General features: G+C 44.7%; 1 long non-coding RNA gene across 1 annotated transcript; it reads left to right on the plus strand.

Annotated features, from left to right (window-relative positions):
• Positions 1-434: 434 nt before the first annotated feature.
• LOC148149713 (uncharacterized) lies at positions 435-4,694 on the plus strand. The gene is made up of 3 exons (XR_015757392.1): positions 435-2,597; positions 2,786-3,030; positions 3,786-4,694. It is a non-coding gene; the product is annotated as an uncharacterized LOC148149713 (long non-coding RNA).
• The last annotated feature ends 6,969 nt before the right edge of the window (positions 4,695-11,663 follow it).

Consider the following 11,663-nt stretch of genomic DNA (forward strand, 5'->3'; position numbering starts at 1 on the left):
AAGGACAAAAAATTTGCAATCCTCCAGTCCTCTGGTACCAAACCTGTAGACAATGATGACTCAAATATCAAAAAGCCAAAGGCTCTGCTATTTCCTCCCTAGCTTCCCAGAGAATCCTCTGATAAATCCCATCTGGCCCAGGGGACTTGTCTACCTTCACTCCTTCTAGAATTGATAACACCTGTTCGTAACTAACCTCGATCCTTTCTAGTCCAATATCTCATACCTCATTCTTCTCCTCTACAATATTCTCCTTTTCCTGAGTGAAAATCAATGAGAAATGTTCGTTTAGCACCTCTCCGATCTCCCGAGGGTCCACACTCAACTTCCCACTTCTGTCTTTGACTGACCCCATTCCTGCCCTAATCATCCTTTTATTCCTCGCATACTTATAGAAAGCTTAAGTGTTCTCCTTTATTCTATTTGCTAAAGACTGCTCGTGTTCTCTCTTTGCTCTTCTTAACTCTGTCTTTAAATCCTTCCTAGCTGATCTGTAACTCTCCATCGCCTCATCTGAACCATCTTGCCTCATCAACACATAAGCCTCCTTCTTCTTCGTAACAAGAGATGCAATTTCTGTAGCAAACCACGGTTCCCTTACCTTATCACTTCCTCCCTGGCTAACAGGGACATACCTATCAAGGACACGCAATATCTGTTCCTTAAACCAGGTCCACATTTCCATTGTCTGCATCCCCTGCATTCTGCTACCCCATTCTATGCATCCTAATTCTTGCTTAATCGCATTATAATTGCCCTTGCCCTGTCGATAATTCTTGACCTGTGGCATGTACCTATCCCTTTCCATCACTCAACTAAATGTAACTGAATTATGGTCACTCTCTCCAAAGTGCTCACCTACAACCAAATCAAACACCCTGCCTGGTTCATTACCGAGCACCAGATCCAATGTGGTCTCTACTCTTGTCGGCCCTTCGACATACTGTATCAGGAACCCCTCCTGTACACATTGGACAAAAACTGATCCATCCGACGTACTAGAGTTATAGCATTTCCAATCAATGTTGGGGAAGTTAAAGTCCCCCATAATGACCACCCTGGTCCTTTCACTCTTACCCAGAATAATTTTGCTAATCTTCTCTTCCACCCCCCAGGAACTCTGCAGAGGCCTACAAAAACTCCAAGCAGTGTGACCTCTCCTCTCCTGTTTCTAACCCCAGCCCACACTACCTCAGTAGACAAGTCCTCATCAAAAATTCTCTCAGCCATCGTTATACTATCCTTGACTAACAAGGCCACACATCCCCCTCTTTTACCGCCTTGCCTGTTCTTAATGAAAGATCTAAACCCTGGAACCTGCAACATCCATTCCTCACCCTGCTCTATCCATGTCTCCGAAATGGCCACAACATCGAAGTAGGTACCTATCCATGCTGCTACCTTATTTTGGATACTTCTGGCGTTTAAGTAGACACACTTCAAACCACTTCGCTCTCTGCCAGCACATTCCTGTGACCGTGAAATCCTGTCCCTGTCCTTCCTACTCTCATCGTCCTGTGCACTGCAACTACACCTCCAGTTCCCATCCCCCTGCTGAGCTAGTTTAAACCCACCCGAATAGCACCAGCAAATTTCCCACCCTGGATATTAGTACCCCTCTGGTTCAAGTGAAGACCGTCCTGTTTGTGCAAGTCCTACCTTCCCCAGAATGTGCCCCAATTATCCAAGAACCTGAAACCCTCCCTCCTGCACCATCCTTGCAGCCATGTGTTCAGCTGATATCTTTCCCTATTCCTTACCTCGCTATCACATGGCACGGGTAACAAGCCAGAGATAGCAACTCTGTTTGTTCTAGCTCTCAGCTTCCACCCAATGCTCCCTGAAATCCTGCCTTACATCCAGTGACTAACACTCTCCTCCTTTCCCTCCTTCCCTTCTGTGCACCAGGGACATGTTCTGTGCCGGAGACCTGGGCCCCACTGCATACCCCTGGTAAGTCGTCCCCCTCAACAGTATCCAAAATGGTTTTTCAGGGGAACGACCACAGGGGATCCCTCCACTGACTGCTTTTTCTCCTTCGAACAGTCATCCAGCTTTCTTTGTGCCTTGAAGTAACTACTTCCCTGTAACTTTTATCTATCACAACCTCTGCCTCCCGAATGATCCGAAGTTCATCCAGCTCCCGCTCCAGTTCCCTAACACAGTCTTGGAGGAGTGAGAGTTGGGTGCACTTCCTGCAGATGTACTGGATGGGACACTAATGGCGTCCCTCACCTCAAACATCATACAGGAGGAACATTGCTCTCCATGCACTGCAATCTCTGCTAGTCCCCTTACCACAAAGTAAAAAAGAAGAGACGCCTACCTGATATGTCCCTGGTCTTTAAGTTAGAGGAGGTGGTTGGGTGGGAGGCCCTACAAAGGTAGGGTCTCAGGTTGAGGAACCACTGACTTATTGAGCTGGACAGATATAAAAATAAGAAGTCGCTCCTTTCCCAGAAACCTCTGCTCTCTGACTTCAAATTTAAAAGCACAAATCAGTGACTCACTGCTCTCGGCAGGCTCCTGGTGCAAACTCCCGCCTTCTAGTTGCTGCTGCCACTGGAAAACAGAAATGGAGGACTCCCGCACTCGTAGTAAGTTTTTAAAGGTTTAAATCAGTGACTCACTGCTCCCAGCAGGCCCCTGGTGCAAGCTCCCACCCTTCGAGTTGCTGCTGCTGCTGAAAAACAGATAGATGAATGAGACGTATATGAGAGAAAACGGTCACACTCATGCTGACAGACTGGCGAAGGTCATTGACTGTTTCCCTACATTCTTGCAGATGGCTGAGACTGACTCATTCAGTTGGGAATCTTAGACTGTGCTGGTGTTCCATGTCTGCACCATCCCATTCAGCAGGACCTGCAGATTCCTGACAGAAAGCAGCACACCAATTCCTGTCTGCTGCACGTGGCGAAAATGTCAGGAACTGTGCAGTAATTATCCGGGTGCAGGGCAACCAAGTACAAATATCTTCAATAAATGGATGAGAATATAACCACCCTGAAGAGCTATAGGAAGTAAGAGGTATGGTTCCTTTCACATATGGCGAAAAGATGTGGAAATTTCAGTGTATAGGATCATTTCTGGGTGTGATGTTAAAAGGCAAACTGCGGTCCTGATTATCCCAAGGATACCTGTATTCTATACCAATGCTTGTAAGTTGTGCTTATTTGAGAGGCATTGCAGATCTATTTGCCAGTGGTTTACAGAGTCTCTACAGGCTTGACAGGGCTGAATGACTCGTTCATTTTATTATTTTTATCTGAACATTTCCAGGTTTTATCCACTTTTTATGACAGATTATATTGGTCCACTACAGTAGGAGATTGAGAGATCCAGTTCAGAATATAAACATACTTACAATTAGGTCTCAATCTGAACACGATATTGTGTCACCTTATCTAAGCCTTCAGCTTTCTGAGCCACCAGCACGGTGTTAGCAGTGCTGCCTCCTGGCACCCAGGACCTGGGTTTGATTCCACCCTGGGGCGATTGTCTGTGTAGTGTCTGCAAATTCTCTCTGTGTCTGCATAGGTTTCCTCCAGTTTCCTCCCAGAATCCAAAAATGTGCAGGTTAGGTGGATTGGTCATGCTAAATTGCCCATAGTGTCCAGGGATTTCTGGCTAGTTGGATTAGTCAATGGGAAATGCAGGAGTAGGAAGTGAATCGGAGAGTCAGTGTGGACTCAATGGGTTGAATGGCCTGCTTCTGCACTGTAGGGATTCTTATAATTCTAATTTCAATGTTCTGAACTACACTTTTTTTTCTCTCACTTTAGCTCCTCCAACTCTTATGCTACATCCAATGATCTCTTTGATTGAGACAGTGAATGCCACATTGTCATCTGTCCTGCAGCATTTGCCAAACTAGCTGCCATATCACTTGGGAAGGACCTTTCATTATAACTGTTAGCCAAAGCATTGGGCCTCCTGCAGCGAATGGGACTGTGACCATCTCCAGTCAGTTTCATCTATGTCCAAATAAATTGCCTCGTGGACAGAATATTTATTGTGTGGTGGAACATGTAGCCCTCAACGCTTCAAAATGAGTTCCTTATCAGTTGAATATTCACTGTAACTACAATTATGTACAATTTTGTCATTATACCTGTTTACATGTTTTAGGTAAATACACAATGAGGCACAAAGAGTGAAATAGAATTTATTATATAACTTTAATGGGCTCTAAATGGGCAGCCCTGTAGTGTTTAAGTCCTGGGCCTTTTTCCATGTTTATGCCTAGACCAATTGACTGAATGGATTACCATAAAATGCCTGTGCACTGTTATAACAAGACTAAGTTAAAAATCACACAACCCCAGGTTATAGTCCAACATGTTTAATTGGAAGCACTAGCTTTTGGAGCACCGCTCCTTCATCAGGTGGTTGTGGAGGACACAATTCTAAGGCACAGAATTTATAGCAAACATTTTCAGTGTGATGTAACTGAAATTATACATTGAAAAATACCTTGATTCAATGTTTCTTGAGGGCGAACTTTTAAACCATATTTAGGTTGTAATGTGATTACATTGCCAACACTTTAAGCACTGTTTCTAAAGTGCGATCTTGCTGTAATGCCGGGTTGCACAAGAACGCAACCATCATGTTATAGAAAAACTACCTCTATTATCATGAAGAACACATTCTGAATCAATTGTATATACATGTTAAACCCTTGAACTGTATTTTCATTATATTTACATTTGAAATGTCTTGTTGAAGGTTTCTATATTACAAGGAGAAAGTGAGGTCTGCAGATGCTGGAGATCAAAGTTGAAACTTTATTGCTGGAACAGCACAGCAGGTCAGGCAGCATCCAGGGAACAGGAGATTCGACGTTTCGGGCACAGGCCCTTCTTCAGGAAGGGCCTGTGCCCGAAATGTCGAATCTCCTGTTCCCTGGATGCTGCCTGACCTGCTGTGCTGTTCCAGCAATAAAGTTTCAACTTCTATATTACAAGCTCTGTTTAAACACAGTGCACTGCTGCATTAGTTGTCCGACTGTACCTATCTTCAGTAGACGTGAACTGAAAAAAAATTAAGATCAAGATGGCGGCAGAGTAAGACGCTCCAGTCGGAGCTCCTCTGCTCGCCAGTTCCTTTTCCTTTCTTTTTTATTTCTCCTCTTTGCAGAACTTATTTTCTCCACTCCTCTGCCCCCTCCCCACCCAACCTTTAACCAGACCTACCTGGAGGAAGGAGTCAAGGGAAATGAGTCGCGACCGGATATCGGGTGGGAGCTGAGCACACGGGCCATGCATGTTTTTGCTTCACTTGCCCCATGTCGTGGGTACTGGAAGTTCTTCCAACGTACCATTCTAACAGCGGAACAAGGTTAACATTGAATCCTTCAGGTTTGTTAGCACACTTCACACAGTGACATGCTTCTTTTACCGAATGGGTTTTTCCATCACAAGTGAGGGGTTGCATAAGTGGGTGAGTCCTAATTATACACTGTACATCAAAATGATGGAAGAGTGAGCAGATAACACATGGATCAGGGGGTTTAACTTGAATAAAGAAAACATTGGTAACAGAGGTGAGGCCATACTGGATTTGGTTCTGGGTAACGAACCAGGCCAGGTGTTAGAATTAGAGGTAGGTGAGCACTTTGGGGATAGTGACCATAATTCGGTGATTTTTACTCTCGTGATGGAGAGGGATAAGTGTGTACTACAGGGCAAGAGTTATAGCTGGGGTCAGGGAAATTATGATGCGGTGAGGCATGACTTAGGATGTGTGGCTTGGAAAAGTAGACTCCAAGGCAAGAGTGTAAATGATATGTGGAGCTTGTTCAAGGAGCAACTATTGAGTGTCCTTGATAAGTATGTACCTGTCAGGCAGGGAGGAAAGGGTCGTGCGAGGGAGCCGTGGTTTAATAAGGAATTGGAATCCCTTGTTAAATGTAAGAGGGCGGCCTATCTTAAGATGAGACGTGAAGGTTCAATTGGGGCGATTGAGAGTTATAGGGTAGCCAGGAAGGACCTGAAGAGAGAGCTAAGAGCAGCAAGGAGGGGACATGAAAGGTCCTTAGTCGGTAGGATTAGGGAAAACCCTAAGGCTTTCTATAGGTATGTTAGGAATAAAAGAATGACTAGGGTAGGAATAGGTCCAGTCAAGGATAGTAGTGGGAAGTTGCGTGTGGAGGCGGAAGAGATTGGGGAGACACTGAATGAATACTTTTCTTCAGTATTTACTCAGGAACAGGGCATTGTCGTTGATGCGAATACTGAGTCACAAATAAGTAGAATGGATGGCTTTGAGGTATGTAGAGAAGAGGTGTTGGAAATCCTGGAAAAGGTGAAAATAGATAAGTCCCCTGGGCCTGATGGCATTTATCCTAGGATCCTCTGGGAAGCAAGGGAGGAGATTGCAGAGCCATTGGCCTTGATTTTTATGTCCTCTTTGTCTACAGGAGTAGTGCCAGAAGACTGGAGGATAGCAAATGTGGTTCCCTTGTTCAAAAAGGGGAGTAGGGATAACCCTAGTAACTATAGGCCGGTGAGTCTCACTTCTGTTGTGGGCAAAGTCTTAGAGAGAATTGTAAGGGATAGGATTTATGCACATCTGGATAGGAATAATGTGATCAAGGATAGTCAGCATGGTTTTGTGAAGGGCAGGTCGTGCCTCACAAACCTTATTAAATTCTTTGAAAAGGTGACGAAGGAGGTTGATGAGGGGAAAGCGGTAGATGTGGTATATATGGATTTTAGTAAGGCGTTTGATAAGGTTCCCCATGGTAGGCTACTGCAGAAAATACGGAGATATGGCATTGAGGGTGAGTTGGAGGTTTGGATTAGGAATTGGCTGGATGGAAGAAGACAGAGGGTAGTAGTTGATGGCAAAGTTTCTTCATGGAGTGCCGTCACTAGCGGTGTTCCGCAAGGATCTGTTTTGGGACCATTGCTGTTTGTCATTTTTATAAATGACCTGGAAGAGGGGTTAGAAGGTTGGGTGAGCAAGTTTGCGGATGATACGAAAGTCGGAGGAGTTGTTGACAGTGAGGAAGGATGTGGCAGGTTACAGCAGGATATAGAGAAGCTGCAGAGCTGGGCAGAAAGGTGGCAAATGGAATTCAATGTAGCTAAGTGTGAGGTGATTCACTTTGGGAAGAATAACAAAAAGATGGGGTACTGGGCTAATGGTCGGATACTTGGTAGTGTGGATGAGCAGAGGGATCTTGGTGTCCATGTACACAGATCTCTGAAAGTTGCCACCCAGGTAAATAGTGCGGTGAGGAAGGCATATGGCGTACTGGCTTTTATTGGTAGAGGAATTGAGTTCCGGAGTCCTGAGGTCATGATGCAGTTGTATAAGACTCTGGTGCGGCCGCATCTGGAATATTGTGTGCAGTTTTGGTCGCCATACTATAGGAAGGACGTGGAGGCACTGGAACGGGTGCAGAGGAGGTTTACCAGGATGTTGCCTGGTATGGAAGGAAGATCGTATGAGGAAAGACTGAGACACTTGGGGCTGTTTTCATTAGAGAAAAGAAGGTTTAGGGGTGACTTGATTGAGGTGTACAAGATGATTAGGGGGTTAGATAGGGTTGACAGTGTGAACCCTTTCCCGCGTATGGAGTCGGGTATTACAAGGGGGCATAGCTTTAAATTAAGGGGGGGTAGATATAGGACTGAAGTTAGGGGTAGGTTCTTCACTCAGCGAGTCGTAAGTTCATGGAATGCCCTGCCAGTAGCAGTGGTGGACTCTCCCTCTTTATGGGCATTTAAGCGGGCATTGGATAGGTATATGGAGGATAGTGGGTTAGTATAGGTTCGGTGGGCTTGGATCGGCGCAACATCGAGGGCCAAAGGGCCTGTACTGCGCTGTATTCTTCTATTCTATTCTATAAGAAGGAGGATTGGGAGTGCATAGTATCTTTGGGTTTTCTTCATCTTTCCAGCTTGTCTTGTTAATTACTGTGGTAAAACCAATGAGGCAGAAACAATGACTGCAGATGCTGGAAACCAGATTCTGGATTAGTGGTGCTGGAAGAGCACAGCAGTTCAGGCAGCATGCGAGGAGCAGTAAAATTGACGTTTCGGGCAAAAGCCCTTACTGTAGCTACTGAATACAGGAAACGTGTAAAGGTATTTCTGTTAGTGGCAATAGATCAGATAGGAGAGGATCCCATCGAGAAGGTATAGGTGGTCAGTCTCATGGCAATAGGTGCCTTAGGGTTTGATGATTTCAGTACTACATGCTCAATACTGCAATCCATACGGTTCATTTTGAGAGGGGAACAGACAAACATTTCAAAGTAATAGTTTTCGGTTGACAGAGCAGATGAGATTATGGAATTGTGCCATCTATGTGTTGTGAGGGTGACAATATGGTCGAGAGTGGTTTGAATATACAATGTGAGTAGTTTAAATGAGTTTCAGCTGGGCAGCTGCATTCATAACTTCCAATGCTATTAGTACAGGTTTCATTTATACAGTCACATTGGAATTTTAGCTGGCCTGAGATATCACAGATGCATGTACTTGAGTTGGGTTTTCATCAGATGCCTGTATCAGTACTAACAGTTCAACTGTGAGGGGGCTGCAAACTTTCAACGTCCTTTGTAGACCCATGTTGAACATCCTTCTAGTTTTATTGCAGTTTCAGTCATCAGAAGAATTTGATAAGGGCTTTTCCAGCAGGGGCCCAATTTTCCACGATTAAAGACTTTCAATAGCACCAGGGTTAATGTCTTTAAACGTTGGAGCTCTTTCTTCTTCCTTCCCTGGTACTCTGTTGATGATATGACTGCAATGCTTTGGTTAGCTTAATCAGGCACCTGTGCATCTCTTCTGCCATGACATGCACATCAGCAGGGTGTTGGGCAGTTAATGGTACAGACCAGGGAGTCCTCGGGGCTGTTCATATATCAGTTCAGCGCCGAGAATCCCATCTGTTCTGTGTCATGGTTCTCATATTAAAAAGGGCAGTTGAGAGTACTTAAAGTCATAGAGTCATACAGACGTACAGCATGGAAACAGACCCTTCGGTCAAACTTGTCCATGCCGACCAGATATCCCAACCCAATCTAGTCCCACCTGCCAGCACCCGGCCCATATTCCTCCAAACACTTCCTATTCATATACCCATCCAAATGTATCTTAAATGTTGCAATTGTACCAGCCTCCACCACAGCCTACTCTGGCAGCTCATTCCATACATGTACCACCCTCTGTGTGAAAAAGTTGCCCCTTAGGTCTCTTTTATATCTTTCCCCTCTCACCCTAAACCTATGCCCTCTACTTCTGGACTCCCCGACCACAGGGAAAAGACTTTGTCTATTTATCCTATCCATGCCCCTCATAATTTTGTAAACCTCTATAAGGTCACCCCTCAGCCTCAGACATTCCAGGGAAAACAGCCCCAGCCTGTTCAGCCTCTCCCTTTAGCTCAAATCCTCCAACCCTGGCAACATTCTTGTAAATCTTTTCTGAATCCTTTCAAGTTTCACAACATCTTTTTGATAGGAAGGAGACCAGAACTGCATGCAATATTCCAACAATGGCCTAACCAATGTCCTGTACAGCTGCAACATGACCTCCCAACTCCCGTACTCAATACTCTGGCCAATAAAGGAAAGCATACCAAATGCCTTCTGCACTATCCTATCTACTGCGACTCCACTTTCAAGGAGCTATGAACCTACACTCCAAGGTCTCTTTAAGGCCCGTTCCTGTTACCAATTTGCTTAGTTGACCTTTTAGGGTACCATTCGCTCTTTGTAGAATTCCCGCTGCTTGGGGATGATTGGCACAATGGAACTTTTGATTCACATTCAAACTTTTACATAGTGCCTTGTCTAACTCCGCACAGAAGTGGGGGTCATTATCAGAAGAGATCGTTACTGCTGTACCAAATCTGGGTATGATTTCCCATAACAGAATTTTCCAAGTGGTTTTGTTGTGCAGTCAGTACAGGGATAAGCTTCAATCCATTTACTAAATACATCGATTATTACTAAGCAATGCTTATAACAATGGCATCTTGGTAACTATAAAATCTAAATGGATAGTATCAAAATGTGCACTTGGCAAAGGAGTTTCACCTGGTGGACACTTTACTCCTTTTCCTGGATTATGCTTTTGAGAAATTAAACAATTTGCAGCTGCTTGTTTTGCTTTTGCTTGCAGGTGGAGATTCCACCAAGTTTGGAGAATTCCCTCCTTACCTACACGAGTATGCGTGTGAACACAATCAACTAGAATAGGCAAAAGCGAGTCGGGCAGACACGTCTGTCCTATCAGCGTAACACAAAGGTTATTGTAACTATTTACATTACAACCATGATACATCCATCTTTGTTTTTCCTCATCAGAGGTGTCCCCCTGATGGGTCTGTATTTGCTCTCGGTCAGACATGGTCGGGGTGTCAGAAGAGAAAAAAGGAGTCTCCTTTTGATTTCCTATTTGTCATTTGAGTAACCATGTCTTTTTACTCAAAAACTACTTTCTTAGCAGCTGCATCAGTGGTGTTGTTGCCTTTAGTGACATCGGAAGCACCAGAAGAGTGAGCAGAACATTTGGTAACTCCCGATTGAGAGGGAAGTTGAATAGCACTGAGGAGATTAGCAACATAGGCAGCATTGAGGATAGGGGTTTGTGATGAGGTATGGAAGCCACCCTGCTGCTGTAGTTGACCAAAATCGTGGGCACATCCAAAGATGTAGCGGGAATCAGTATAGATATTAGTTGACTTTCCTTTAGCAAGTATGCAGGCACAGGTGAGAGCAAGGAACTTGGCTTGTTGGGTGGAACAGGTTGGATCGACGTAATAGGCTTCTATTTTTTGGAACAAAATGACAATTGCATAACCTGACATGCGTTTACCCTTTGGAGAGATAGAAGAAGAACCATCGACATAAAGTGTAAGGTCTGGGTTAACAGGAGCCTGACCTGTAAGATCTGGACATGGTTTACTAACAAGGTCATTTTTGAAAACACGATCATGGGGAGGATCAAAGTTAAAAATCACACAACACCATGTTATAGTCCAACAGGTTTAACTGGAAGCACTAGCTTTCAGAGCTCCTCCTTTTGTGTCCTCCACAACCACCTGATGGAGGAGCGGCGTTCCAAAAGCTAGTGCTTCCAATTAGGCCTGTTGGATTATAACCTGGTGTTGGGTGATTTTTAACTTTGTACACCCCAGTCCAACACCAGCACCTCCAAATCATGGGGAGGATCAGGCAGTTCAAGAGGTAGTTCCTGCAGGAATGTATCTGGGTTAACGTTAGAGCATTATTTAAAGGAGAGAAGTGGATTCTGAAGTAATGAAATCTCATAGTGACTTAGACGAGCCGCGGTGAGGTGTTGAGTATATTTGGAGTTAAGCAAGGACACTGCAGAATGAGAGGTATAGACTTCTACGTTTTGATGGAAAGTTATATTAAAGGCAGTATGGATGGCAGAGAGAATCTGGGTGCATGGAGGCAGACCTGGAGCAACAGGGTCAAGTTTAGTGGAATAATAGGCAACAGGGCGCCATGGGGAGCCGTGTTGCTGGGCGAGAACAGCTGTAGCACAGGATTCAAGGATGGCAACATAGAAAAGGAAAGGCCTAGCACAGGTGCCGGAGAGAGGATAGTTTTAAATTCTGCAAAGGCTTCTAGTTGTTTAGGGGTGAGTTCATACCATTGAGGTGCATTAGCTGAG

Source organism: Chiloscyllium plagiosum, unplaced genomic scaffold, assembly GCF_037043375.1.
Source record: "Chiloscyllium plagiosum isolate Xiang-an unplaced genomic scaffold, Cpla_swu_hap1 HiC_scaffold_6, whole genome shotgun sequence".
NCBI lineage: Eukaryota > Metazoa > Chordata > Chondrichthyes > Orectolobiformes > Hemiscylliidae > Chiloscyllium > Chiloscyllium plagiosum.